The sequence below is a fragment of the Hypomesus nipponensis genome, chromosome 23 (assembly GCF_054491055.1).
Source record: "Hypomesus nipponensis isolate SF chromosome 23, ASM5449105v1, whole genome shotgun sequence".
NCBI lineage: Eukaryota > Metazoa > Chordata > Actinopteri > Osmeriformes > Osmeridae > Hypomesus > Hypomesus nipponensis.
Genome location: NC_140383.1, coordinates 17533552 through 17557977, shown reverse-complemented (window position 1 = coordinate 17557977; position 24426 = coordinate 17533552). Strand labels below are relative to the sequence as shown.

At 37.4% G+C, this 24426-nt stretch overlaps 3 long non-coding RNA genes across 7 annotated transcripts; all 3 read left to right on the top strand.

Moving 5' to 3' along the window:
* The first annotated feature begins 6673 nt into the window (after window positions 1–6673).
* On the top strand, window positions 6674–9708 carry LOC146234443 (uncharacterized). Its single transcript, XR_014741551.1, has 3 exons — window positions 6674–6777; window positions 7660–7737; window positions 9073–9708. It is a non-coding gene; the product is annotated as an uncharacterized LOC146234443 (long non-coding RNA).
* Window positions 9709–17532: 7824 nt separating this feature from the next.
* LOC146234442 (uncharacterized) lies at window positions 17533–19263 on the top strand. 3 transcript variants are annotated; one of them, XR_014741782.1, is made up of 8 exons: window positions 17533–17626; window positions 17909–18030; window positions 18124–18219; window positions 18327–18420; window positions 18525–18645; window positions 18739–18834; window positions 18942–19035; window positions 19140–19263. It is a non-coding gene; the product is annotated as an uncharacterized LOC146234442 (long non-coding RNA). The 3 variants fall into 3 exon arrangements; XR_014741784.1 differs by having other exon boundaries at window positions 18525–18650; XR_014741783.1 differs by lacking the exon at window positions 17533–17626 and adding an exon at window positions 17766–17805.
* A 96-nt stretch (window positions 19264–19359) lies between these two features.
* On the top strand, window positions 19360–22530 carry LOC146234441 (uncharacterized). Of its 3 annotated transcripts, none has more exons than XR_014741744.1 (13): window positions 19360–19449; window positions 19557–19653; window positions 19757–19878; window positions 19972–20067; window positions 20175–20268; window positions 20373–20493; window positions 20587–20682; window positions 20790–20883; window positions 20988–21108; window positions 21202–21297; window positions 21405–21501; window positions 21606–21726; window positions 21887–22530. It is a non-coding gene; the product is annotated as an uncharacterized LOC146234441 (long non-coding RNA). The 3 variants fall into 3 exon arrangements; XR_014741746.1 differs by having other exon boundaries at window positions 20988–21113; XR_014741745.1 differs by having other exon boundaries at window positions 20373–20498.
* The last annotated feature ends 1896 nt before the right edge of the window (window positions 22531–24426 follow it).

Genomic DNA, 24426 nt, shown 5'->3' with positions numbered 1-24426 from the left:
TCTGTCCGGTACAGCCAATCAAATTCATCAGAAAAGCCGCAAAACAGGATGTGAAGTCATGTCTCAGCAAATCTTTGAGATATCAACACTAAACTTGGTAGATCGGAGGAAGACACTACAACATGTTACCATGTGCAAAGGCAAATTCATATCTCAAAAAATGATTGATATAAAGCAAATTGAACTTATCGCTAACGCTAAAATTATGCTTTACACATCAGCCAGTCAAAAACTGATACTCTGATTCAATCACAAGTTCATATGAAGACTCTTGAGAATGTTCATAACACAAATCTGTGAAAAAGTTGACTGTAAGATGAAAGGTCTATTTCTGGTGAATATTTGAAACATGCATGCTTGGCTAATTTCTAGGCAAATTTCCAATGAATGTCTCCCCTGCTCCTCCCCGCGCGTGCTCCAAAATCTCACACACACTCAGCCTTCCCTTGACACACGCGCGGCCAAGACGCACACGCAACATTTCAGGAGAGTGTGGGCTGACCAAGCCCCCACTCATTCCTTGGTCTTTAGCAAAGGCCCATGTGGCTCTTGATGGTATTGCATTTCCGATTTTGTATGCAATGGTAAAAAGGTCTCAAATCCTGAAACATTGATAGTATAGACCAAGAGTAAATACCACACCTCAAATGGCCCACCATTACCCATAGGTGGCGCTATAGGCCACGCCCAAAAGCACAAAGATACAAGGCTTTCTGGAATGGATAGGTTCACCAAGCCCCCTCCCTTCACGTATTGGCTTGAAAAAAGGCCCATGTGGATCTTGATGGTATTGCATTTCCGATTTTGTATGCAATGGTAAAAAGGTCTCAAAATCCTGAAACATAGATAGTATAGGCAAAGAAACAGTTTAACAAAAAGCCCATGTGGATCTTGTTGGTATTGCTTTTCCGATTTTGTATACAATGGTAAAAAGTTATAAAAATCCTGAAACATTGATAGTATAGACCAAGAGTAACTACCACACCACAAATGGCCCACTATTACCCATAGGTCTTCCCTTGACACACGCGCGGGCTTGGCAAGACGCACACGCAACATTTCAGGAGAGTGTGGGCTTACCAAGCCCCCACTCATTCCTTGGTCTTTTGCAAAGGCCTTGTGGATCTTGATGGTATTGCATTTCAGATTTTGTTTGCCATGGTAAAAAGTTCTCCAAATCCTGAAACATTGATAGTAAAGGCCAACAGTAACAACAACACTTTAACAAAAGCCCATGTGGATCTTGTTGGTATATTTTTCCGATTTTGTATGCAATGGTAAAAAGTTAAAAACATCCTGAAACATTGATAGTATAGGCCAAGAGTAACTACCACACCACAAATGGCCCACCATTACCAATAGGTGTCGCTACAGGCCACGCCTTAAAGCACAAAGCACTTCACTTCTTGTGAAGATTAAAGCACTTCACTTCTTGGCTTGAAATAAAGGCCCTTGTGGATCTTGATGTTATTGCATTTCAGATTTGGTATCCCATTGGAAATTCTGCAGCATTGATTTTTCTATACAGTTACAATTTGTCAAGAATATACATTTTTCAATGGTTCGCAATGCTTTACATGTAAGCCAGTCAAACAAGTTCATATGAAGACTCTTGAGAATGTTCATAACACAAATCTGTGAAAAAGTTGACTCTAAGATGAAAGGTCGATTTTTGGTGAATCTTTGAAACATGCATGCTTGGCTAATTTCTAGGGAAATTTACAATGAAATGTGTCCCCTGCTCCTCCCCGCGCATGCTCCAAATTCTCACACACTCATTCTTCCCTTGACACGCGCGGGCTTGGCAAGACATACACGCAACATATCAGGACTGTGTGGGCTGACCAAGCCCCAACTCATTCCTTGAATATCAGCATAGGCCCTTGAGGACCTTGGTGTCATTGCATTTCCTACTTTGTATGCAATAGTAAAAAGGTCTCCAAATCCTGACACATTGACAGTACAGGCCAAGAGTAACTACCACACTTTACCCAAAGCCCATGTGGATCCTGTTGGTATTGCATTTCCGATTTTATATGCAATGGTAAAAAGTTTTTAAAATCCTGAAACATTAATAGTATAGGCCAAGAGTAACTACCACACCACAAATGGCCCACCATTACCCATAGGTGGCGCTACAGGCCACGCCTTAATGCATAAAGATACAAGGCTTTCTGGAATGGATAAGCTCACCAAGCCCCCTTCCTTCACTTACTGGCATCAAAATGTGCCGTTAAGCCAGCAAACAGGAAGTTGGGTTGTATCTCAGCAAATCTTTGATGGATTCACACCAAACTTGCTGCGTGTACTTGTTACCCTCTTCTGAGGATGTCTAAAATGTTTTCTGGGTTATTTGACTGCTTGGCCACCTCATTGCTGCTTGCAGCTATATTTGGAATTGGTCAGATTTGGTATCCCCTTGGTAAGTCTGCAGCATTGATTTTTCTATACAGTTACAATTTGTCAAGAATAAAAAAAATTCAATGGTTCACGATGTTTGGAGGAATCCGCCATTACTGCTTGCAGTTATATTTAGGATTCCTCCGTAAGGAGGAAACCTATTGTTATTGGTGGTTTTATTATTTGTAATTCTTGTACCATGGGAGTCAATGGCAGCCCCTAGACCCCATCGACAACTTTTTGTGAAATTTGGCACACTCATTAAGGACAGTTTCTTCTATACCTACACCAAGTTTCATGTCTCCCATTAGACCACTCTAGCGCCACCAATGGGTCAAAGTTGGACTTGTGTTTACACACGCAACTTTTGAACCGTATGACTCATTTTCAAAAATGAGGTACCATTGGATTCCCTGGATCAAGCCGAGTTCAACGCACACCATGGCGTTAATTTCCGGTTATATAGATTTCCCGCCATTTCCGGTTTTATCAAAAACCTTTGAAAGCCTACTCCTCCTACAATTTTTGTCATATCTTCTTCAAAATCACCAGAGATGATCTTCAGACCAAGCCTCACAAAAGTTATCAAAGGAATTTTGATCCTCATAACCGTCTGTCCGGTACAGCCAATCAAATTCATCAGAAAAGCCGCAAAACAGGATGTGAAGTCATGTCTCAGCAAATCTTTGAGATATCAACACTAAACTTGGTAGATCGGAGGAAGACACTACAACATGTTACCATGTGCAAAGGCAAATTCATATCTCAAAAAATGATTGATATAAAGCAAATTGAACTTATCGCTAACGCTAAAATTATGCTTTACACATCAGCCATTCAAAAACTGATACTCTGATTCAATCACAAGTTCATATGAAAACTCTTGAGAATGTTCATAACACAAATCTGTGAAAAAGTTGACTGTAAGATGAAAGGTCGATTTTTGGTGAATATTTGAAACATGCTTGCTTGGCTAATTTCTAGGCAAATTTCCAATGAATGTCTCCCTTGCTCCTCCCCGCGCGTGCTCCAAAATCTCACACACACTCAGCCTTCCCTTGACACACGCGCGGCCAAGACGCACACGCAACATTTCAGGAGAGTGTGGGCTGACCAAGCCCCCACTCATTCCTTGGTCTTTAGCAAAGGCCCATGTGGCTCTTGATGGTATTGCATTTCCGATTTTGTATGCAATGGTAAAAAGGTCTCAAATCCTGAAACATTGATAGTGTAGGCCGAGAAACACTTTAACAAAAGCCCATGTGGATCTTGTTGGTATTGCATTTCCGATTTTGTATGCAATGGTAAAAAGTTATAAAAATCCTGAAACATTGATAGTATAGACCAAGAGTAACTACCACACCACAAATGGCCCACCATTACCCATAGGTGGCGCTACAGGCCACGCCAAAAAGCACAAATATACAAGGCTTTCTGGAATGGATAGGCTCACCAAGCCCCCTCCCTTCACTTATTGGCTTGAAAAAAAGGCCCATGTGGCTCTTGATGGTATTGCATTTCCGATTTTGTATGCAATGGTAAAAAGGTCTCAAAATCCTGAAACATAGATAGTATAGGCAAAGAAACACTTTAACAAAAAGCCCATGTGGATCTTGTTGGTATTGCTTTTCCGATTTTGTATACAATGGTAAAAAGTTATAAAAATCCTGAAACATTGATAGTATAGACCAAGAGTAACTACCACACCACAAATGGCCCACTATTACCCATAGGTCTTCCCTTGACACACGCGCGGGCTTGGCAAGACGCACACGCAACATTTCAGGAGAGTGTTCCTTGGTCTTTTGCAAAGGCCATGTGGATCTTGATGGTATTGCATTTCAGATTTTGTTTGCCATGGTAAAAAGTTATCCAAATCCTGAAACATTGATAGTAAAGGCCAAGAGTAACAACAACACTTTAACAAAAGCCCATGTGGATCTTGTTGGTATTGCATTTCCGATTTTGTATGCAATGGTAAAAAGTTAAAAACATCCTGAAACATTGATAGTATAGGCCAAGAGTAACTACCACACCACAAATGGCCCACCATTACCAATAGGTGTCGCTACAGGCCACGCCCTAAAGCACAAAGCACTTCACTTCTTGTGAAGATTAAAGCGCTTCACTTCTTGGCTTGAAATAAAGGCCCTTGTGGATGTTGATGTTATTGCATTTCAGATTTGGTATCCCATTGGAAATTCTGCAGCATTGATTTTTCTATACAGTTACAATTTGTCAAGAATATAAATTTTTCAATGGTTCGCAATGCTTTACACGTAAGCCAGTCAAACAAGTTCATATGAAGACTCTTGAGAATGTTTAGTACACAAATCTGAGAAAAAGTTGACTCTAAGATGAAAGGTCGATTTTTGGTGAATCTTTGAAACATGCATGCTTGGCTAATTTCTAGGGAAATTTACAATGAAATGTGTCCCCTGCTCCTCCCCGCGCATGCTCCAAATTCTCAGACACTCATTCTTCCCTTGACACGCGCGGGCTTGGCAAGACACACACGCAACATATCAGGACTGTGTGGGCTGACCAAGCCCCCACTCATTCCTTGAATATCAGCATAGGCCCTTGAGGACCTTGGTGTCATTGCATTTCCTACTTTGTATGCAATAGTAAAAAGGTCTCCAAATCCTGACACATTGACAGTACAGGCCAAGAGTAACTACCACACTTTACCCAAAGCCCATGTGGATCCTGTTGGTATTGCATTTCCGATTTTATATGCAATGGTAAAAAGTTTTTAAAATCCTGAAACATTAATAGTATAGGCCAAGAGTAACTACCACACCACAAATGGTCCACCATTACCCATAGGTGGCGCTACAGGCCACGCCTTAATGCATAAAGATACAAGGCTTTCTGGAATGGATAAGCTCACCAAGCCCCCTTCCTTCACTTACTGGCTTGAAATAAAGGCCCTTGTGGATCTTGATGGTATTGCATTTCAGATTTGGTATGCCATTGGTAATTCTGCAGCATACATTTTTCTATACAGTTACAATTTGTCAAAAATAAACATTTTTCAATGGTTCGCAGTGTTTGGAGGAATCCGCCATTACTGCTTGCAGTTATATTTCTTATTATTAGGATTCCTCCGTGAGGAGGAAACCTATTGTTATTGGTGGTTTTATTATTTGTAATTCTTGTACCATGGGAGTCTATGGCAGCCCCTAGACCCCATCGACAACTTTTTGTGAAATTTGGCACACTCATTAAGGACAGTCCCCTGGTCCAACTTACCAAGTTTCATGTGTCCCATTACACCACTCTAGCGCCACCAGCGGGTCAAAGTTGGACTTTTGTTTACATATGTAACTTTTGAACCGTATGACCAATTTTCAAAAATGAGGTACCATTGGATTCCCTGGATCAAGCCGAGTTCAACGCACACCATGGCGTCAATTTCCGGTTATATAGATTTTCCGCTATTTCCGGTTTTATCAAAAACCTTTGAAAGCCTACTCCTCCTACAATTTTTTTCCAATCTTCCCCAGAATTGGCATACATCATCGTCAGAGCAACCCTCACAGAAGTTATCAAAGGATATTTGATTTTCAGAACCGTTTGTCCGGTAGAGCTAATCAAAATTGGCAACAAAGTAACCAAACAGGAAATTGGATCAAATCTCAGCAAATCTCTGAGATATCAACACCAAACTTGGTATATCGGTGGAAGACACTAAAACATGTTACCATGTGCAAAAATAACTTCATATCTCCAAAAATGATTGATATAAAGCAAATCAAATTTATCGCTAACGCTAAAATAATGCTTTACACATCAGCAGGTCAAAAACTGACACTCTGATTCAATCACAAGTTCACATGAAGACCCTGGAGAATGTTTAGTATACAAATCTGAGAAAAAGTTGACTGTAAGATGAAAAGTAGATTTGTGGTGAATATTTGAAACATGCTAGCTTGGCTAATTTCACGTACTGAATTTCAGACACACCTTCTGTTTGGAAACATTCTGCACATTTCATTATCACTCAACTGTTGTTCTGATGACTAATTGCAGCGGAATAATATAGCCTAACAAATATGCTCGTTCAAGTTTAATGTTGCAATGCTTCTGTACAGAACACCTTAATTATCCAATTGTTTGACTTGTTTTTATGGTCAGTCACCGACAGTATTACCGGCTCACCAAAATGCCTATGTGAATGTTTACTTCTTAGTTGACCAACTTGAATATCGGGGTACATGATTGGTGGATGTTATGAAGGTGTCATGTATATGAGCTCTGATTGGATCCATCTTAAAGACCCAGACAAGACTACCATTTTCTTTCATTGTTGAACATTGAACGATTCACTTCTTTTGCAGCCCTTTGAACTTTTCATCGTTTCGCTATTTGACCGTGAGTAATCAAAGGTTACAAGTAACATACAAAACATGTATTTGAGCGTTGTTATTTGTATGATAACTTGAAGACTATTTGAGACTGTTTTAAGGCGTGTGTTATACAACATATATTATCAACTTTTAGCTAGGCTAGCTGAGCTAAGGATTTCTCTTTTTACAGTATGTATTGAACGTTTCCAAGCTATAAAACTTTGAACATTATTTGTGATGTTAGCAGTGGGACCCACATTCGAAAGATCACATATATGTGACGCTACTCGTTAACGGGTTACGTTCTACAGTAGGTTTGTAACTTGTTTGATAAGATAGCTGTAGTGCTAGCCGTAGCCTAGTGCTAATTGTTTTCAGAAACAACGATGTTAGAACGTGTCCGGACAATTTAAATCCAACTTTGTGACCAAGGCTAGTGCTAACCAAGTGTTAAATAACTCGATGTTGTGGAAACGAGGAAACATATTTAAGCGAACAATCGAAGTCGGTCTGTTAAGAACGTCTAAGTAGCAGCAGAAATGCCAGGAATTATCTATTGTCTGTTCTCCATAGCTATAGTAGCAAAATGTTTATCATCTGTCCAAAAAAAAGTCAAGGACTCATACCAATGTAACAATTTATCTATATTTATAAATGTTTTTATAGTCTAGAATCTGCTTCGTTATGTGTTAAATTCGAATGTACACAGTAGAACTAGACTATAGGAAAATATTGGATGTGTCAAGTAAAAAAAGGTTGGTGTTTTGAGAATCTTAGCCTAACCATCTGCATATGTTCTTAAAGGTCTATTCTAGAACTGTTACAATCATGTAAGATTATGAAATAGTTGAGCAGTAGTATGGTATCTGACATTTAATAGTTTTGATGCTTTCTCTGTGTTTTTTAGATGCCACGTTCCACGAAACGATCTATGGCAGCCAAGAAGAGGATGGCTGCTCCAGACGACCAAGGATCCACTTTTGAGGTTAGAAAAATGAATGTGAAGATTCTTGACAACATAACTGTTACAGACCCATGTTTTTACTTTTTGTAATTCACTCAACTGTGAATTAACTGTTTGTAGAGTTGTGGTTGTGTGTTTTCTTTTGTGTTCTCCACTCTTCCTTCCCATTTGCTGCAGGTATAATGTAGTCTGTTTGTTGGCAGTTGACTATTCATTTCTCTTCTTCAAGACTGGCAATCTGCTGTTTATTTCCAATCAGCAGTCTAGTCGTCCACACAAGTTATTGGACTGGTTTTCTGTTTGAGTTGTTTGTAAAGTTGTTTGTTTAAAGAGTTCTATAGAGTCGGAGAGACTGCTTGTAGAAATAATTGTAAATGATGTGAATGTTTTGTTAGAATTGTTTGCTTCATTGTGCAGTCCCTTACTACACCAGTTATATTCTTCGTGTGGATATGTTGTATCATGTTTTATGTTGTGTGTTTTTTCTTTTCACTCACACATGGGGCTTTGGAATAGGAAAGCTGCTCTTCAGGGACATACAGTCCATCATGCAGCAAACCTCTGTTAAGATTCTAGGTTAAAACACTTGATAAGTAATGAGTGCACATGTTTTTCCTGTAGGCTAGTTTGTGTTTGTGTCTTGTGACAATCGTGTAATAAACATCACTTTTTGGTACACAATTCTCAATGAATGTTTCACACATTCTCATTCCATCTGTGTTAGGCAAAGAGGGACATAAGTTACTGACTAATGTTTGCATTAAGGGTCAGGGTTAAAGATGTATTTTCGGAAGTGAATTGTAGGGTCAATGAAAAGTCATAGTAGTGAAGTATATAAACTAGTTTATCATTTAACAGTGAGCAGAGACCTCATGTGATTTGCTTAACGCTTGTTTTTGTGAATGTTGAAAGGTAATTGATAATGGAATTATTTTAATGTTGATGGCTATAGCCACTGTCTGAATCATTTATTTATAAATATGTCACAAATTTGATGTCATGCTAATCAATGACATTGTCCTTTAATGATATACTTGGAGGACTGGTCCTGTATTGACAAAATACAGACCATGATATTACATTGCCTTCCAAATGTTTTCCTGTTTTGTATTTTATAAAATGTAATTATCTTAGTTTGCTGTCACTTATTTATGCACTGCCATGTGTTTGAAAAGTTTACCTTTTTTTCTGCCCCATATTAAATAGCCATGTATTTTCCACACCCAATATAAGAAAGTGTTTGTTACTGTTAATAGCAGTAATGTACACTTGAGAAACATACCAATATAGCTTTATGAAGACTAGTCCTGCAGATGTGTAGTTATTGTTCTTTAATATTGTTTTCCTGTTTTTCAGATGCCAAAAGTGAACAGGCGGAAAGGTGATGCTGTTGCAGTATCACAGTCTAATTTTTCTCTATCCACTGATCCCTCTTATACCCCTTGTCATTTCCCATCTTCATCCCCCAACCCATTCTTCACCGACTCTGATTTTCCCCCTCTTCCGACCTCTCGGTCATCTGTCTTTAGGCCCTGTGAATCTCTTTCACAGTCTGTGCCTCTGTCGAGATGTGAGACAGAGACCTCACATTCTTATTCACAGGCCAGTGATAACCAAACTGTTCCTCTTAAATCTGCAAGGTGTGCTCCACTACCACACCGTTCTGATGGTGACTCTCACCATGAACTGAACTTTGAACTGAACTTGAACAAACTTGAACAAATAGACAAAAAGTCTGCACGAACCTTTGACAAAAAGTCTGAACGGAACTCTGAACGCAACTCTGAACGCAACTCTGAACTGATCTTTGAGAATTTTGAACCAATACCTGTGTTACTGAACCCCATGTATCCCAACTGTAATAACAGATATGTACAAGGATCTTTTCATCAAGGACATGTGATGTTTGGAGAAAATGCAGGTGTACAATGTCTGACAAACAGTTTAACAGCAATTTTGATGAATGCATTAAAAGATGTGTGCACGTGGCAATGTAGTGACGTTGATAATATTCTTGTGAATGGAAACAAGCTTTACACATCAGTGCAGAACTGCAATCAGGTAAACAATACTCATCTTTTGGTAAGTGATTTGCCAACATCTCATGTCCTGCATCATGTTGATTTTACAATGAATCTTGGACAAGCTTTTAGTGGCATAGTAGGAGTACATAATTATGATCCAGAGTTGGCAGATACGTCCATTAGCCTTTTTGAAGCACTACAAAGAGTATTTCTAGGAGATGACAGCTGTTTTTTGACAATGAATACAAGTACTTGTGCCATTATTAAACACACCAGTGGTTACGCAGTGTTTGACTCGCATGCACGCAGCTATGATGGCCGTGTTCATTCATCAGGAAAAAGTGTTGTCTGTTTCTATCAAACTTTTGAGGATATGCACAGTTTGCACATTAATAGGCTTGCTAGATCAATGAATGCCTTTGGAAAACCTTTTGAGGTAACTGGAATCAGCGTAACAATGAGATGTGAAGGCAGACCCAATGTCAACTCCAAACCAGTACACAGGTCTACGCAAAGTCGGAAACGCAAAGTAAATGCCTTGGCACCACAAGTAACAACAGAGGTATTTGTTGATCCAAATGTTCATGTTCCCGCGAGCACTTTTGAAACACAAATAGAGTGTGGTCATCCATTGCTATCACAAAATATGAATGAGTTGTGTGAAAACAAAAGGCTTATTTCTGCTAGTGATGAAATAGTTTTGACAACAAAAAGTATTGATCTAACTGTAGAGAAATACAGTGAGTGTCTTGAAAGCACACTGAATGTTGTTATAGACTGTACCGCTAGTGCAACAACAGAAACAGGAAAAATGTGTACAGACACAATTAACAAATGTGACTTGAATGACACAACTGTGGACGATGTTCTAGTTGGTGATGTGACACTGCCAACATGGATGTTTTCTCCCTTAACATTTATGCATCAAACTGCGTTATGTTCACAGTTAGATTTGCAGAATGTAAATGATAACCATGATTCAACCATCATTCAACAATGCACAGTATTAGGTTTTCCATGTGAATCAAAAGCTATCCGAAAAGATGGAAACTGCTTGTTCCGGTCCCTTGCTATGGCAATTTGCGGCAATCAAAGCCCTCACATGAAAATACGCAAACAAGTGGTAAAACACTTAATCAAAAATGAGGAAACATTTCAAAGGTTTCTGAGAACTGAATACACTTCTGTAGAACATTACATAAAGTCTTCACGAATGATGTATGCAAACACGTGGGGCACTGAATTGGAAATTATAAGTGCAGCAGATCTGTTCCATATCGACATTTACACATTTAATTCTGATCGCTGGAACATCTACAAAAGTCTTTCAAGAACAAGTGATGGTGCCATATATTTGAACAATGTCAATGGAAACCATTATGAATTGGTAACATGTGTAACAGATTCACATTGTGAAGGTGGATGTGCATCGTTGTGCAAAGCAAAAAAAACAATGCCAAAGTGTAATCTAAATTTGAGGAAAAGGTTATCAACAACTGGTCAAATACAACAGTGTGAAGATAAAGCTGCTATTAAGAAGCAAAAATATCAGAATGATATTCCATTTCGACAAAATTGCATTATGTTGCAACAGAAATTATATGCGACAGATGACCAATACAGAAACACAAAATTGCAGTCCAGCCGAGATCAGTACAGAACAGATAAAGACTTTCTAAGTAAACTTAAAGAATACAATAAAAAGAAGTATCGAATTAATGATGTCTATCAAACTACAGTTAAAGAATGCAGTAAAACAAAATATAGAATTGATCCAGACTTTCAAATGAAAGTGAAAGAATTTAGCAAGAAGAAATACAATAGTGATCCTAACTTTCAAAGCAGTGTAAAAACACAAAGCATGCAAACATATAGAAATAAGAAAAATCTGACATATTGTATGGATTTTGTCATTGAATCTTTTAGGAAAAATGTCAAAACAGGGCCGCAATATGTTTGCTCCGTTTGTCATCGCCAGCTTTTTCGAAAGCAAGTCAATGAATGTAAACATGATCGCTACACATCCAGTGCAAGTGTTGTTGGTTTGGCTAAACAGTGCATTACAGAAACATATTTACAGACTTGTAATCAAGAATGTGATGAGAACTGCAATGCACATATTCAGTCATCTAAGTTGTGGATATGTCACACATGTCACAGTAAAATATTGTCCGGTAGAATGCCTTAACAAAGTGTAGCCAATAATTTGCATTTGGAAGCCATTCCTTCTCAGCTACAGTGCTTAAATTCCCTGGAGCAACACTTAATAGCGAAACATATTCCTTTTATGAAGCTGTTGGCATTGCCAAAGGGTGGCCAAAATGGTTGTCATGGTCCTGTGGTGTGTGTTCCATCTAATGTCAATCAAGTAACCAACATGCTTCCACGAAATGATGGAAATGATTTAATGTTACGAATTAAACTGAAACGCAAATTAACATACAAGGGGCATTATGAATATAAACATGTCCATACAAACCATGTCTACAATGCCTTAGAGTACTTAAAGTTAAACAACAAATGGTATCATGAAATTAGCATCAATAATGAATGGGTTAACCCTCTGGACAAAATTGCCGATGTGCAAGTCAGTGATCATCAACAAAATGTCAACAGTGACATACTCAAAAATGGGGAAAGTCCTGATCATACACATCTGGAAATATGCAATAAGAATAACACAACATCTCAAGGTGTCGCAACTGTTGGATTTGTAAATAAAAACAGTGAAATATGTAATAATGCTGTGCCGATAGAAATGCTTAGTGAACCAATCCATCGCAAAAGTGTTGCTAATGAAAGAAAAAAGAACAAAACAGAACATGATTCAGAAAGTGATGATCCTGAAGAAGAGTTGACATACACAGAACAAACACATGGAATGTTTTTAGACACATGTTTACAACCAGTAGATATTGCGCAAGAAGTGTTGGATCAACATTTTGACTCTGTGTTATCAGTCGCTCCCGCTGAGAATAATCATCCCATTAAACTGTTAGAAGATCCTACTAATGAAGGAAAATGTTTTCCAATGTTATATCCAACGGGTGCTCCTACTTTTCATGACCCTCGGAAAGAAAAAATAACCCTGGCCAAATATTTAAACACACGTCTACTAAATGCTGATGGCAGATTTGCTAAAAACACAGACTTTATATTTTATGCCCAGTATATTTCAGAGGTGCAACAAGTGTTGTCAAATGTATCAATTGCCATGCGCAAAGGTTTAGGTACTGCCTTGCCATACAAAGAGCAACCCCATTTTATAACTGATGCAGAATCTTTAAAACGAGTGTTAAAAAATGACGAAGGCTACAAGTTCTTACGACCTATCCGTGGAACACCACCCTTTTGGCAAACTGCACAAAAAGATCTATTTGCTATGATACGACAACTAGGAATCCCCACATGGTTTTGTTCATTTTCTTCAGCTGACATGCGCTGGCCTGAAATGATAAAAACACTCAGTCATGAACAAAATACAAATGTGCCTATAGATGAACTGACTTGGTCAGAGAAATGTGCCTTGTTGAAACAAAACCCAGTCACAGCTGCAAGAATGTTTGACCACAGATGGCACAGTTTCTTGAAAGATGTGATCATGTCTCCAGCTGCTCCTATTGGCAAAATATCAGACTACTTTTACCGTGTTGAATTTCAAAACAGAGGGTCCCCTCACTGTCATTGCTTATTCTGGGTGGAATCAGCCCCTCAAATTGACAAAGACCCCGATGAGAAAGTTGTGGACTTTATTGACAAATATGTCTCATGTGAACTGCCATCATCAGACGATGAAGAAATGTGTGAGATTGTAAATACCGTACAAAAGCATAGCACTAAGCACTCAAAAACCTGTAGGAAAAAAAACACTGAATGTCGGTTTAACTTCCCACGACCCCCATCTTGTCGAACATTTATTGATCGTATTGTCAGACCTGCAAAAAGTAAAGTAGCTGTAAGTGACTTACGTGACCCTACTATGCCCATGCAAGAACACAATGACGCTGAAGAAAACTTGAATGTCAATTATGCACAAAATCCATGTAATACAGAACAATTACATCAACCTATGACTGAGGAAGACCAAGTGAGAAAACTCATGACACCAGACATTGCTGAAAAGATGTTGAAAATGGTCAGAACAAGTTTAGTAAATAGCCACGAAACATTCGAATCCACAGAAGAACTGTTTGAAAGCATCGGCATATCACAATTGCTTTTTGAAATCGCAAGTTCAAAACTAACCAATAAAACCAACGTTGTTTTAAAACGAAAGCCCAGTGACATTTGGATCAACCAATTTAACAAAGACCTGTTACGAGCTTGGAATGCCAATATGGATATTCAGTACATTGTAGATGCATATTCTTGTGTAGTGTACATTATTTCTTATATATCCAAAGCCGAGAGAGAAATGGGATTGTTATTAGATTGTGCACAAAAAGAAGGACGTAAAGGCAATCTGGATGCCAAAGCTGCATTTAAATCACTCGGTAGTGTTTACCTTCATAATAGAGAAGTTTCTGCCCAAGAAGCAGTATATAGACTGACTGGAATGCATTTGAAGGAATGCTCACGCAAAGTAACTTTCATACCGACAGGAGAACACCTTATGCGCATGAGTTTACCTTTGAGTGTATTGCGAGACAGAAAACTCAATGACAACAATGAGCAAAACACTATATGGATGACAAGTGTCATAGACAGGTATAAACAGACCACAATCACCACCGTTCCTAAATATGTGCCTTGCCACGTTTTGCTCAGAATATCGAGTCTTGAGTCAAAGTGAAGTCCCTGCTAATCCAAACGAATCTGTCGTTCAACTTCAAGACAAATATGGCTACATTAGAAAAAGATCGCGCACAAAACCAGCTGTTATCAGATATGCAAGACTGTCTCCCACAAAAGATCCTGAAAAATACCATCACAGCCAGCTCCAACTGTTTTTGCCCCACTATAAAGACTGTCACTTGAAACCACATCCTTTTGTATCATTCGAAGAGTTTTACAATGTTGGAATTGTACGTGATTTCAGTGATAACATAGACACAGTTAAAGACATTATTGAGAATAATAGGTCTTTGTATGAACAAAATTCAGACAAACTAGATGATGCTCAACTGGTTATGGAAAACCAGGGCGATTTGGATGACGCATGGGCACAGATATGTCCGCAATCTGAAATGGAACGGCTTCAGTGTTTACAGTCCCAAGACATAATTCACGATGACAATGATTTACAGCCCATTTCTGAAAATATGCCAGACCTGACAGAAACTTTGCCTATGACTGGTAACATAGAAGTGAGAAAAACATTCATGACTAAAGAAGCAGCATGGGACATAATAAGATCTTTAAATGATGAGCAAGCGCGCATATTTTACAAACTACGTCAGTGGAGTTTACAAACAGTATGGGGACAAAAACCACAACAAATACACCTTTTTGTCACTGGTGGAGCAGGCACGGGAAAAAGCCATTTGATAAAAGCCATACATTATGAGTTGTCACGAATTCTAGCGCAACTATGTACAAACCCTGATGACACTACAGTGCTATTGACAGCTCCTACTGGTGTTGCCGCTTACAACATCGGCGCCGCTACCATCCATAATACGTTTTGTATTGGCACAGATGTGCGTCTACCGTACCAGCCGTTAGGTGAGGAAAAGATCAACTCTTTACGAGCTAAACTATCCAATGTACAATTACTGATCATCGATGAAATATCAATGGTAGACAACAGACTCTTTGCATACATTCATGGAAGACTGAGACAAATAAAACAATGTGGCGATCATTCTTTGTTTGGAAACGTCAGCATCGTTGCTGTGGGAGATTTTTACCAGTTACCACCTGTGAAAGGGAAACCACTGTACAGTGAGATGCCAGGACTGAATATTTGGAACGATCACTTTGAAATTGCACATTTGACACAAGTTGTGAGACAAAAAGATTCTACTTTTGCTGAGTTGCTAAATCGCATACGTGTCCATGAAAAATCAACTCCTATGTTGTCAGCAGACGTTGCCATTTTGAAACAATGCGAAACAGGAGAAGACTTGAATGCACTACACATTTTTGCAACAAATAAACAGGTTTGCCATTACAACTCGGAAATGCTCAATTCCATTTGCCCAAATGCTATAACTATTGAAGCACAAGACTTTGAGCGAAATCCCAAAACAGGACGTATGGAAAGAAAGAATGGCCACCACAGTAAAGTTTTTAACACCTGTCTTAAGTCAAGTGTCAATATGGGAATACAAGCTCGCATTATGCTGACGAAAAACATTGATGTTTTAGATGGACTGGTTAACGGTGCTTTTGGGACAGTTGTCCAAATGGTGTTTGGAACAGACAAAGACTTTCCCTCTGTAATACATATTGCATTTGATGATGGCAAAATTGGACAACTACAAAGAGCTACAATAACCACCCCAAATCATACTCTTCGAAACATCACACTCATTAAACCCATAGAAGACACTGTCTCAAACAATGGTGGAATACGGCGCCAGTACCCATTACAATTAGCTTGGGCTTGTACCGTGCATAAAGTTCAAGGTCTTACAGTTGACAGGGCCGTTGTAAACTTGAAAAAAATATTTTCGCAAGGACAAGCTTACGTCGCTTTAAGTCGTGTCTCTTCTCTATCAGGCTTAGTAATTGAAGACTTCAAAGAGTCAAAAATTTACTGCAACGGTAACATCAAAGATGTTCTAGCAACAATGCCAACATTCATCTCCAAAATCTCACCTTCAACCACTCCATTATTCACTATTGCTTTTCATAACATTCAAAGTCTCAATGCACATTTTAAAAACATGCAAGCAAACAACAGTATTTTGAAATCACAATGCATTTGCGTTGCTGAAACATGGCTTCAATCAAACTTTCCAACTGAACATTTACTTTTACCTAACTTCACGTTCTACAACAACACACGTTTCAATTGTTACAGTCCAACAAACAGTTGCACCAACACTTTAAAACTTCAGGCAAATGGTGGTGTTGGAATATATTGTCAAACTGATCAAAACATTGAAGTCAACACACCATGTAATACAAATCTGGAGTCATTAGTCTTTCACATTCCACAGTTTCAATTAATCGCTGCAGTTTTATACAGGCCCCAAACATACCAACTTGACCTATTTAAAGAAAATCTCTTACATCTTCTTGCTGAAATGGACACATTTCGAGGAGCTAAACTTATCATGGGGGACTTTAATGAAAATCTGCTAACTTGTAAAACAATACAAACAGTTTTTGAACAACATCATTACATTCAATTAGTTGACTTTGCAACCACTGATGCTAACACAATGATAGATCATGTATACATAAAAGATGCCCAATTTCAAATATCGCTTGAATTGTTGTCAACATATTACAGTCATCATAATGCAATACTAATTCACATAAAGTAACTACACATTCTCTGCTAAACAATGAATGTTAAAACAAACTCATAGCTTAACTAAACCAACGTATGACACACATGAACTAATATATGTTCAAAGACACTATTTGTACAGCAGGTGAAAGATAAATTCTATCATATTTACATACACATGACTAATGCATTTTCATATTTCTATGAATCTAGGAAAAAACACGACAAGGACATGTACACTTCACAATTGAAAGGGTACAAATATCCTGTAAACATGTAACATGTAACTGATATTTTGCCTATTTGTAATTTGTATTTTATGAACTTCATGTATTGTACATTCACAAACACCCCCCCACCCCCCCCCCCCCACACACACACACACACACACAGACAAGCACTCAGTGCTGTGCAATACTTTTCTCATCAGAGTTGAAAACTACATTCAACCACTCAACATCTGAAAAGTCAAGTACCACATCAGGTAATGTAAATGACACTTTTCATATGTTTTTACTGTAATGAAGCTAACATTGTACACACCACACTCATACAATGTGCATGTTTTGCTTTTCAGAAATTGGCTAAAAAAACTCACAACCTATTACTGCTTCATCATTCATCTATGTTGATTTGGCAAAACTAAAGCTATTTAATTACAAGGTGTGCTTTTATACTTACTTACAATTGTATTCTCTCTGGGGCAACAATTCATTTGCTTTCTACATTTGTCACTGCATTAAACATGTCTTTTGTATCATTAAAGGAACCTTGTCTAGATATCAACCCCAGTTTGGACATGTTCTCGCTGAATACTTCTGCTTGAAATGTTGGTTTCATTCAACCAGCCAACAACTGAAAACTCTTTCACCACCACTGCTACATCAAGTAAAGTATATGACCAATTCCCTATGATTTTACTGTAATACAAGTCACATTGTAAACATTATTCTCATCAAATGTTAATGTTATGCTTTTCAGCTACTCACTTCAGGCCTTTAAACCTTGTGGAAGGATCAATGGTTTAATCATTCAGCTATTTCAGTCTGGCAACACTAAACAAACAGCACTAAACAAGTATGCTTTGATACCTATTAACAACTACACATTTCAAATGTTTTTACTGTCATAAAGCTTTCATTGTACACACCACACTCATACAATGTGCATGTTTTGCTTTTCAGGAATTGCCTCCAAACTTCCAACCATGTGGACCTATTACTGCTTCCATCATTCATCTATGTTGGTTTGGCAAAACTAAAGCAAATTAATTACAAGGTGTGCTTTTATACTTACTTACAATTGTATTCTCTCTGGGGCAACAATTCATTTGCTTTCTACATTTGTCACTGCATTAAACGTGTATTTTCTTATCATTAAAGGAACCTTGTCCAGATATCAACCCCAGTTTGACGTGTTCTTGCTGAAGACTTCTGCTTGAAATGTTGGCTTCATTCAACCAGCCAACAACTGAAAACTCTTCCACCACCACTGCTACATCAAGTAAAGTAAATGACCAATTCCCTATGATTTTACTGTAATACAAGTCACATTGTAAACATTATTCTCATCAAATGTTAATGTTATGCTTTTCAGCTACTCACTTCAGGCCTTTAAACCTTGTGGAAGGATCAATGGTTTAATCATTCAGCTATTTCAGTCTAGCAACACAAAACAAACAGCACTAAACAAGTATGCTTTTATACCTATTAACAACTACACATTTCAAATGTTTTTACTGTCATAAAGCTTACATTGTACACACCACACTCATACAATGTGCATGTTTTGCTTTTCAGGAATTGCCTCCAAACTTCCAACCATGTGGACCTATTACTGCTTCCATCATTCATCTATGTTGGTTTGGCAAAACTAAAGCAACTTAATTACAAGGTGTGCTTTTATACTTACTTACAATTGTATTCTCTCTGGGCCAACAATTCATTTGCTTTCTACATTTGTCACTGCATTAAACGTGTATTTTCTTATCATTAAAGGAACCTTGTCCAGATATCAACCCCAGTTTGACGTGTTCTTGCTGAAGACTTCTGCTTGAAATGTTGGCTTCATTCAACCAGCCAACAACTGAAAACTCTTCCACCACCACTGCTACATCAAATAAAGTATATGACCAATTCCCTATGATTTTACTGTAATACAAGTCACATTGTAAACATTATTCTCATCAAATGTTAATGTTATGCTTTTCAGCTACTCACTTCAGGCCTTTAAACCTTGTGGAAGGATCAATGGTTTAATCATTCAGCTATTTCAGTTTAGCAACACAAAACAAACAGCACTAAACAAGTATGCTTTTATACCTATTAACAACTACACATTTCAAATGTTTTTACTGTCATAAAGCTTACATTGTACACACCACACTCATACAATGTGCATGTTTTGCTTTTCAGGAATTGCCTCCAAACTTCCCACCATGTGGACCTATTACTGCTTCCATCATTCATCATCTATGTTGATTTGGCAAAACTAAAGCTATTTAATTACAAGGTGTGCTTTTATACTTACTTACAATTGTATTCTCTCTGGGGCAACAATTCATTTGCTTTCTACATTTGTCACTGCATTAAACATGTCTTTTGTATCATTAAAGGAACCTTGTCTAGATATCAACCCCAGTTTGGACATGTTCTCGCTGAATACTTCTGCTTGAAATGTTGGTTTCATTCAACCAGCCAACAACTGAAAACTCTTTCACCACCACTGCTACATCAAGTAAAGTATATGACCAATTCCCTATGATTTTACTGTAATACAAGTCACATTGTAAACATTATTCTCATCAAATGTTAATGTTATGCTTTTCAGCTACTCACTTCAGGCCTTTAAACCTTGTGGAAGGATCAATGGTTTAATCATTCAGCTATTTCAGTCTGGCAACACTAAACAAACAGCACTAAACAAGTATGCTTTGATACCTATTAACAACTACACATTTCAAATGTTTTTACTGTCATAAAGCTTTCATTGTACACACCACACTCATACAATGTGCATGTTTTGCTTTTCAGGAATTGCCTCCAAACTTCCAACCATGTGGACCTATTACTGCTTCCATCATTCATCTATGTTGGTTTGGCAAAACTAAAGCAAATTAATTACAAGGTGTGCTTTTATACTTACTTACAATTGTATTCTCTCTGGGGCAACAATTCATTTGCTTTCTACATTTGTCACTGCATTAAACGTGTATTTTCTTATCATTAAAGGAACCTTGTCCAGATATCAACCCCAGTTTGACGTGTTCTTGCTGAAGACTTCTGCTTGAAATGTTGGCTTCATTCAACCAGCCAACAACTGAAAACTCTTCCACCACCACTGCTACATCAAGTAAAGTAAATGACCAATTCCCTATGATTTTACTGTAATACAAGTCACATTGTAAACATTATTCTCATCAAATGTTAATGTTATGCTTTTCAGCTACTCACTTCAGGCCTTTAAACCTTGTGGAAGGATCAATGGTTTAATCATTCAGCTATTTCAGTCTAGCAACACAAAACAAACAGCACTAAACAAGTATGCTTTTATACCTATTAACAACTACACATTTCAAATGTTTTTACTGTCATAAAGCTTACATTGTACACACCACACTCATACAATGTGCATGTTTTGCTTTTCAGGAATTGCCTCCAAACTTCCAACCATGTGGACCTATTACTGCTTCCATCATTCATCTATGTTGGTTTGGCAAAACTAAAGCAACTTAATTACAAGGTGTGCTTTTATACTTACTTACAATTGTATTCTCTCTGGGCCAACAATTCATTTGCTTTCTACATTTGTCACTGCATTAAACGTGTATTTTCTTATCATTAAAGGAACCTTGTCCAGATATCAACCCCAGTTTGACGTGTTCTTGCTGAAGACTTCTGCTTGAAATGTTGGCTTCATTCAACCAGCCAACAACTGAAAACTCTTCCACCACCACTGCTACATCAAGTAAAGTATATGACCAATTCCCTATGATTTTACTGTAATACAAGTCACATTGTAAACATTATTCTCATCAAATGTTAATGTTATGCTTTTCAGCTACTCACTTCAGGCCTTTAAACCTTGTGGAAGGATCAATGGTTTAATCATTCAGCTATTTCAGTTTAGCAACACAAAACAAACAGCACTAAACAAGTATGCTTTTATACCTATTAACAACTACACATTTCAAATGTTTTTACTGTCATAAAGCTTACATTGTACACACCACACTCATACAATGTGCATGTTTTGCTTTTCAGGAATTGCCTCCAAACTTCCCACCATGTGGACCTATTACTGCTTCCATCATTCATCATCTATGTTGGTTTGGCAAAACTAAAGCAACTTAATTACAAGGTGTGCTTTTATACTTACTTACAATTGTATTCTCTCTGGGCCAACAATTCATTTGCTTTCTACATTTGTCACTGCATTAAACATGTATTTTCTTATCATTAAAGGAACCTTGTCCAGATATCAACCCCAGTTTGACGTGTTCTTGCTGAAGACTTCTGCTTGAAATGTTGGCTTCATTCAACCAGCCAACAACTGAAAACTCTTCCGCCACCACTGCTACATCAAGTAAAGTATATTACCAATTCCCTATGATTTTACTGTAATACAATTCACATTGTAAACATTATTCTCATGCAAATGTCACAAATGCACCTTTTAATGTTACAATTATTGAATATGTTGTTATGTTTATATACATATTTGTCTATCTTGTGTTTCCACACAGGCTAACCACAATTCTCAAAAATGTGAAGCATAACTCAATGAAAACTCTGGACCACTTGATACAACATCAACAACTGGATGTACAGATATCCAAGAGATCTGTGGTTGCCTGAAATTCCACAATGATGTTTATGAAGCATGTGTTTTAAATCCACCATACTTAACAACCTTCTATTTCATAACAAGCCAAAACTCTCTTTAAAATGTTCACCCTCAATTGCTTTAGACTCACACATGTGACTCACACGTCACACATGAGAATTGTATCGCACTCAATATTACACATTACACCATTGCAACATACATTACATTTGGTATGCTGTTGTGTCAGCATACAATATGACCATAAATACCCATTTCACTAATCTACCACTGCAAATACATTCAACAATCATAGGACTATTGTCACCCACTTTTGCTTTTTTTTACATTTTATTACATACATGTTTTTCTGCATTACTCCATATTTCGTTTCTTGTTAACTTAGCTATATCCTACACAAAAACGTTACCTAAAAATACATATGTAATGTTTACCATTTCCAAGATTGCTTTTTATTTCAAAATTCACACTTACACCTTTTTCACACCACTTACCTTGTTCTTCATATTGATTAAAGTTTTCACCCCGATTTTTCTTTATTAATTTGTCATATTTGTATCTTTGCCAAATAAAATACTTTGATTCTTACACAACAGCCTCTTGTCCCCTACTTAACAAGCAAATCCAACCACTGGAAATGAAGCCAAAGCTAGCACTTCATTCTACAACAGACTTTCACAGGCTTTTCCAACTAAACAACCCAACTCCAGTAACTACTTTTCTTACCTACCAAAACAGTCTACTTTAAACAATTTCTTGGTGTAGTTTTCTGTTTTTACTTATCAGTGACATATTGATTTGCCAAGTTTACTGTATATTGTGTTATTAGTTGTACAATTCTAAACTTTCACTATATGTGATGGTGGACAATTTGGTGATTACTGGTTTCACATTCAGTAAACACTCAGACATTTTTGTTTACACAAAAAGATAGCATTTAGACTAAAGGCAATAAATAATACCATACTTGTTTACAATATATATTGGGATTTTCTTTATGACTCTAACATGTGTCTTTTAAGTCAAAGTGCAATTATTATGTTTTCGTCATATTTTCCACTGCAGTCCAATGAACATACTCTGAACTGTATTAAGCTATTCTTCCTCCATAAGGTAATCACCTCTGCTACTATGCAGTGTCTCCACACACCTCAACAAATAACAAAGACAATACTTGTGTCACTGACTAGTGACTGATCACTGGAGAGTCTTGGTTTCACTTACAGTCTCTCAAAGCTAATGATATGTGTCTTGACAGCCTGAAATCAACACTACAGCTACATTTTTGCTATTGAAAGCCATCATCTCCAGAATAATTTCCATGTGTGTGCAATGCAGCAATATTGCACTTTTGTCAATGTATGATTTAGGATGTCGTCATAACGAATGATTCCTATCATGTTAAATTAGGGATTCCAGTACACTAGATAGATGGCCACATTAAAAGTGTGTTTGAGAGAAGCAGAGGATGTTTAAAAATACATTCAGTATGTATGACTATAGATGTATGTACGCAAACAAAAGGCAAGAGTAAAAGACAAGGATACTTGTAATTGCTAATGTGAGCAAATTGAAACCAAGGACAAACAACAACTGTGTTCAACTATTTACTCTTCAGTAATCTTTTAGTTATGTCACCCACTGAAAACAATATTACACAGTATGACGCATGGCTAAAGCTACATTCCAACATGAAACATAGGTTTGACATTGAAAAACATTGAGTAAGATTGAACAAGTAGCATAAAAAAAGGAAAACCCACACAATTGAGGTACAGTATCATTTGTCAACCTAATGTGAATATAGTATTTCTCGAGTTATGTCATGCAGTGCAAAATAATAGTGAGCAGCATAACCAATGTTTTCAGTTACATTCCAACATGAAACATAAGAATGAAAAATGACAAGCTATTGCAAATCTGTATACAAAGTTTAAAAAAGTTAGAAGGCACTAATTACAACAACAGTATCCATGATAAACATATTATTTTGTAGTGTTCTCTTAGTTAGCACGGCGTGAAAAATGTCATCTTTTGCAGCATCACTCTAAATACAATATTAATAATAAGAAACATTGCTAGGATGAGCAGAATACACCATGCTGCATGATTTTGACACACATGACAAAAGTCTGCATTGATGTATTGGAACAACAAGTCAATAAGAAAAAAGTAAACATTTATGTAAACATATTTATACATGGGAAAAATGGCATGGTTTAATCAAGATTAATTTAAGGCTTTTCGTTTGGTTCAACAATGACATGTTGATGAATAATATTAGTGTTTAGAAACAGTTTTACGTTTCACTGGGCTCTACAAGTCTTATTCATCCCAACATTCAACACTATTTAGTAAAGGTAACATTGGAGAAGCCATCGCCTGGTGTACTTCAAGAAGTTGTTGTGTTGTGTCATTTTCTGCCTGACCACTGGTACT